This window comes from Capricornis sumatraensis, chromosome 15 (genome assembly GCF_032405125.1).
Source record: "Capricornis sumatraensis isolate serow.1 chromosome 15, serow.2, whole genome shotgun sequence".
NCBI lineage: Eukaryota > Metazoa > Chordata > Mammalia > Artiodactyla > Bovidae > Capricornis > Capricornis sumatraensis.
The window spans coordinates 56,500,589-56,507,772 of NC_091083.1; positions in this window are offsets into that span (position 1 = coordinate 56,500,589).

The window sequence follows — 7,184 nt, forward strand, 5'->3', positions numbered from 1 at the left end:
AAGAATCCTTGCATCCCTGGGATAAAGCCCACTTGGTTGTAGTGTATGATCTTTTTAATGTGTTGTTGGATTCTGATTGCTAGAATTTTGTTAAGGATTTTTGCATCTACGTTCATCCGTGATATTGGCCGGTAATTGTCTTTTTTTGTGGCATCTTTGTCAGGTTTTGGTATTAGGGTGATGGTGGCCTCATAGAATGAGTTTGGAAGTTTACCTTCCTCTGAAATTTTCTGGAAGAGTTTAAGTAGGATAGGTGTTAGCTCTTCTTGAAATTTTTGGTAGAATTCAGCTGTGAAGCTGTCTGGACCTGGGCTTTTGTTTGCTGGAAGATTTCTGATTACAGTTTCAATTTCCATGCTTGTGATGGGTCTGTTAAGATTTTCTATTTCTTCCTGGTTCAGTTTTGGAAAGTTGTACTTTTCTAAGAATTTGTCCATGTCTTCCACGTTGTCCATTTTATTGGCATATAATTGCTGATAGTAGTCTCTTATGATCCTTTGTATTTCTGTGTTGTCTGTTGTGATCTCCCCATTTTCATTTCTAATTTTATTGATTTGATTTTTCTCCCTTTGTTTCTTGATGAGTCTGGCTAATGGTTTGTCAATTTTATTTATCCTTTCAAAGGATAAGAAAGCTGTGGTACATATACACAATGGAGTATTATTCAGCCATTAAAAAGAATACATTTGAATCAGTTCTAATGAGGTGGATGAAACTGGAGCCGATTATACAGAGTGAAGTAAGCCAGAAAGAAAAACACCAATACAGTATACTAATGCATATATATGGAATTTAGAAAGATGGTAATGATAACCCTGTATGTGAGACGGCAAAAGAGACACAGATGTATAGAACAGTCTTTTGGACTCTGTGAGAGAGGGAGAGGGTGGGATGATTTGGGAGAATGGTATTGAAACATATATAATATCATGTAAGAAACGAATCACCAGTCTAGGTTCAATGCAGGATACAGGATGCTTGGGGCTGGGCACTGGGATGACTCAGAGAGATGGTATGGGGAGGGATGTGGGAGGGGGGTTCAGGATTGGGAACACGTGTACACCTGTGGTGGATTCATGCTGATGTATAGCAAAACCAATACAATATTGTAAAGTAAAAATATAATTAAAAGGAAATAATGAAAATACTAAAAAAAATTAAGCAGGTTATCAACAGACAAGCAGAATATTGTAAAAAAAAAAGAACTAGAAAAATCATTTGCTGAGATGAAAAGTGGACTAAAGGCAATGAATAGCAGAAAAAATAATGCAGAAGAACAAAAAAGCAATCTGGAAGACAGAGTAATGAAAACCACTGCATCAGGACAGTAGACAGACATTCAAACAAAAGGAAACCAAAGCAATAAAAGCAATAAAAAAAATATATAAGAGACTTATGGGATAACAAAAAGCTTGAAAACCTACACATAATAGGGATTCCAGAAAGAAAGAAAGAGAAAAGGGAGTCAAAAATTTGAAGAAATTGTGGCTAGAAACTTCCCAAATCTAAAGAAGGAAACTGGTATTCAGGAACAAGAAGCTCAAAGGGTCCCAAATACCATAAACCCAAACAGATCTATACCAAGGCATATTAAAATAAAAAATGGCAAAAGGTAGCAAGAGATAAACAAAGAGTTAATTACAAGGGAGCCCTCAAAAGGCTACCAGCAGATTTCTCTACAGAAAGATTGCAGGCCAGAGGGGGTGGCAAGACATTGATTCAAAGTCCTAAAAGGGAGAAATCTGCAACCTAGGATCTTCTACCCAGCAAGATATTCATTTAGAGTAGAAGGAATGATAAAGAATTTTTCAGACAAGCAAAGTTAAAAGCAAACATCAATACTAAACCTATTCTAAAAGAAACATTGAAAAGTCTTCACTACCTAGAAAAGGAGTACGAACATACAGGAAAGAGAAAGTCACAATTGAAAAGCAAATCACCTAAATAAGCTAATACATATGTTTTAAAATAAAAATTCTATGAAAGTGATGATAAACACAGCGAATGGCAAAAGGATTAATATGAAGATGTAAAAGGGGACATCAGAATCATATTGATGAAATGTAGGGAGGGAGAGTAGGAAAATGTACCTTTAAAAAATTTCCTAGAAAGTGTTTGAACCTATATAACTATCAGTTTAAGGCAAGTAGATATATGATGGGGTTAACATACTTGAGAAACATGGTAACTGCATATCAAAAACAGACAATAGATTCACAAAAAGCAAAAACATGAGTATAATATAAAAGAAAATCATCAAACCACAAAAGGAAAAAGAAAGAGACAATATAGAAATATAAAATCGATGGGAAAACAAGGCATAAAGTGATAATAAATACATATTTATCAATAATTAATTTAAATATCGATGGAATGAATGCTCCAATCAAAAGACACAGAGTGGCATGCTGGATTTAAAAAAGTAAGAGCCTACAGTGTGCTGCCTTCAGGAGATTCACTTTAGGGCAAAGAACACACATAGATTGAGAGTAAGGGGATGGGAAAAGATACTTCATGCAAACAGAAATGGCAAGAAAGCAGAGGTCACATACACATATCAGACAAAATAGACTTTAAAACAAAGGCCATAAAGATAAATGACAAGGCCACAATATGTTGATAAAAGAGTCAATATAAGAATAGGTTTTAATACTCATCAAAGTATATGCACCTAATATAGGAGCACTGAAATACACAAAACACATACTAACAGAAATAAAGGGAGAAGCTGATAGGAATAAAATAATCATAAGCTACGTTAGCACACCATCACATCAATGGATGGATCTAGACAGAAAATCAATAAGGCAGCAGAGATCCTAAATGATATAATAGAACAGTTAGACTTCACTGATATTTTCAGGACATTATAAAAAATTAAAAAAAAAAACAGAAAACATTTGTTTCAAGTGTGTATGAAATATTCTCTTGGACTGATCACATACTGGGACACGAAACATGTCTTAACAAATTTAAGAGTACAGAAATCATCTCCTGCATCTTTTCTGACTACAACAGCATGAAACTAGAAATGAACCACAGAAAAAGAAATGAGAACAATTACATGGAGAACAAACTACATGCTACTAACAAACCAATTGGGTAAGTGATGAAATCAAAGAGGAAATCAAAAAACACCTTGAGACAAATGACAATAAGAACACAACCACACAAAATCTGTGGGTGCAGCAAAAGCCGTCCTGAGAGGGAAGTTCACAGCAATACAGGGTTTCATCAAAAGAAAAAAGAAAGAAAGAAAAATCTCAAATAAGCAACCTGACCTACCACTTAAAAGAATTGGAAAAAGAAGGACAAACAAAAGCCAGAGTCAGTTTGTCCCCAAAAGAACAAACAAAACCTAAAGGGAGGAGATAATAAAGATCAGAGAGGAAATAAATAAAATAGAGATTTTTCAAAAAAGGAGAAAAAAATCAATAAAACCAAGAACTGGTTCTTTGAAAGGGTAAACAAGATTGATAAACCTCTGGCCAGAATCACCAAGAAGAAAAGAGAGAGAACCCAAATAAACAAAATAAGAAATGAAAATGGAGACATAATACCCAATACCTTAGAAATGCAAAAGCCGATAAGAGAATACTATAAACAATTATATGCCAAAAAATTTAACAACCTAAGAGAAACAGACAAGTTTCTAGAAACATATACCCACCAAAAATGAATCAAGAAGAAATTGACAATTTGAACAGACCTGTTACTAGAGGTGATGTAGAAACTGTAATTAAGAAAAAAAAAAATTCCTTATAAACAAAAGTCTGGAACCAGATGGCTTCACAGGCAAATTCTACCAAACATATGTAGAAGAACTTACATTAATTCTTCTCAAACTCTTCCAAAAAATTAAAGAAGAAAGAGCACTAAGGGCACTCTATGAAGCCACCATCACTCCGATACCAAAACCAGACACAGATAACACCAAAAAGAAAACTACAGCCCAGTTTTTTGATGAAAATAGATGTAAAAATTATCAACAAAATATTAGCAAGCCAAATCTAACACATTAACAAGATCATACACCACAACTAAGCTGGATTCATGTCAAGTTCACAAGTGTGCTTCAACATATGCAAATCAATCAATGTGATATACTTCATAAACAAAATAATAGACAAACCATGTAATCACTTCAATAGATGCAGAAAAAGCATTTCACAAAATTCAACATCCGTTCATGATAAAAACTAACCAAAGTGGATATACAGGAAACATATCTCAATATAATAAAAGCTATTTATGACGAACCCACAGCTAATATAATATTCAATGATGAAAAGCTGAAAGGTTTTCCACTAAAATCAAGAACAAGACAAGGATACTTACTCTCACCTCTTCTATTCAGCATCCTTTTGGAAGTTTGAGCCGCAGAAATCAAGCGAGAAATAAAAGGTATCCAAATTGGAAAAGAAGAGGTGAAATGTCAATATATGCAGATGGCATGATACTGTATTCAGAAAATCTTAAAGATTCCACTCAAAATATACTAGAACTGATCAACATATTCTGCAATTTAGCAGGGTAGAAGATTAATACAGAGAAATTGGTTGCATTTCCTTATGCTAACAACAAAATATCAGAAAGGGAATGTTAAAAAAAAAAAAGAAGACAATACCTTTAAAAAATTACAATCCCTAAAATAAAATACTTAGAAATAAATCTGAGTAAGGAAGTGAGGATGAACCCTCCCAGATTGAAAGGTGTTTAATATTCTACTGGGAAAGAGTAGAGGGCAATTGTTAATAGCTCCGGAAAGACTGAAGTAACTGGGTCAAAGTGGAAACGATGCTCAGCTGTGGATGTGTCTGGTGATGAAGGGCTTTCCCAGTGGCTCAGCCGTGAAGAATCTGGCTGCAGTGCAGGAACCACAGGAGACATGTTTTTGATCCATGGGTCGGGAAGATCCTCTGGAGGAGGGCATGGCAACCCACTCGTGTTCTTGTCTGGAAAAATCCCATGGACACAGGAGCCTGGCAGGCTACAGTCCATAGGATCGCAAAGAATCAGACATAACTGAAGTGACTAAGCAGCAGCAGCTGGTGGTGAAAGTAAAGTTTGATGCTATAAAGAATACTATTGCATAGAAACCTGGAATGTTAGGTCCATGAATCAAGGTAAACTGGATGTGGTCAAGCAGGAGATGGCAAGAGTGAACATCAGCATCTTAGGAATCAGTGAACTAAAATGGATGGGAATTGGCAAATTTAATTCAGATGACCATTATATCTCTCACTTAGAAGAAATGGAGTATCCTTCATAGTCAACAAGAGTCTGAAATGCCGTTCAGTTCAGCTCAGTTCAGTCACTCAGTCGTGTCAGACTCTTTGCGACCCCATGAACCGCAGCACGTCAAGCCTCCCTGTCCATCACCAACTCCCAGAGTCCACCCAAACCTATGTCCATCACCCATGTCGGTAATGCCATCCAACCATTTCATCCTCTGTCGTCCCCTTCTCCTCCTGCCCTCAATCTTTCCCAGCATCAGGGTCTTTTCCAATGAGTCAGCTCTCCGCTTCAGGTGGCCAAAGTAGTTTCAGCTTCAACATCAGTCCTTCCAATGAACAATCAGGACTGATCTCCTTTAGGATGGACTGGTTGGATCTCCTTGCAGTCCAAGGGACTCGCAAGAGTCTTCTCCAACACCACAGTTCAAAAGCATCAGTTCTTTGGCGCTCAGCTTTCTTTATAGTCCAACTCTCACATCCATACATGACCACTGGAAAAACCATAGCCTTGACTAGACAGACCTTTGTTGGCAAAGTAATGTCTCTGCTTTTGAATATACTGTCTAAGTTGGTCATAACTTTCCTTCCAAGGAGTAAGCATCTTTTAATTTCATTGCTGCAATCACCATCTGCAACAATCTTGGAGCTCAGAAAAAGTCAGCCACTCTTTCCACTGTTTCCCCATCTATTTGCCATGAAGTGATGGGACTGGATGCCATGATTTTAGTTTTCTGAATGTTGAGCTTTAAGTCAACTGTTTTACTCTTCATTTTCACTTTCATCCAGAGGCTCTTTAGTTCTTCTTCACTTTCTGCCATAAGGATGGTGTCATCTGCATATCTGAGGTTATTGATATTTCTCCCGGCAATCTTGATTCCAGCTTGTGCTTCTTCCAGCCCAGCGTTTCTCATGATGTACTCTGCATATAAGTTAAATAAGCAGGGTGACAATATACAGCCTTGACTTGGGTGCAATCTCAAAAATTACAGAATTATCTCAAGTTCCTTTCCAAGGCAAACCATTTAACATCACAGTATCCAGGTCTATGCCCCAGCCACTGATGCTGTAGAAGCTGAAGTTGACTGGTTCTGTGAAGATCTACAGCACCTTCTATAACCAACACCAAAAAAAGAAAAGTCTTTTTCTTATAGGGGATTGGAATGCAAAAGTAGGAAATCAAGAGATATTCAGAATAACAGGCAAGTTTGACCTTAGAGTACAAAATGAATCAGGGCAAATGATAACAGAGTTTTGTCAAGAGAACACACTGGTCATAACAAACAACCTATTCCAACAACACAAGAGACAACTCTCCACATGGACACCACCAGATGGTCAATATCAAAATCAGATTGGTTATATTCCTTGCAGCCAAAGATGGAGAAGTTTTATACAATCAGCAAAAACAAGAGCTGGAGCTAACGGTGGCTCAGATCATGAGCTCCTTATTGCAAAATTCAGGCTTAAATTGAAGAAAGTGGGGGAAATCACTGGACCATTTAGGTACGATATAATCAAATCCCTTATGATTAAACAATGGAAGTGACACATAGATTCAAGGGATTATATCTGGTAAACAGAATGCCTGAAGAATTATGTATGGAGGTTTGTAACATTGTACAGGAGGTGGTGACCAAAACTATTCCCAAGAAAAAGAAGTGCAAAAAGGCAAAGTGGTTGTCTGAGGAGGCTTTACAAATAGCTGAGGAAAGAAGAGACGTGAAAGGTGAGGGAGAAATGCAAAGATATACCCAACTGAATGCAGAGTTCCAGAGAATAGCAAGGAGAGATAAGAAGGCCTTCTTCAATGAACATTGCAAAGAAATAGAGGAAAGCAATAGAATGGGAAAGGCTAGAGATCTCTTCAAGAAAATTGGAGATATTAAGGAAACATTTCATGCAAGTTTGGGCATGATAAAGGACAGAAATGCTAAAGACTTAACAGGG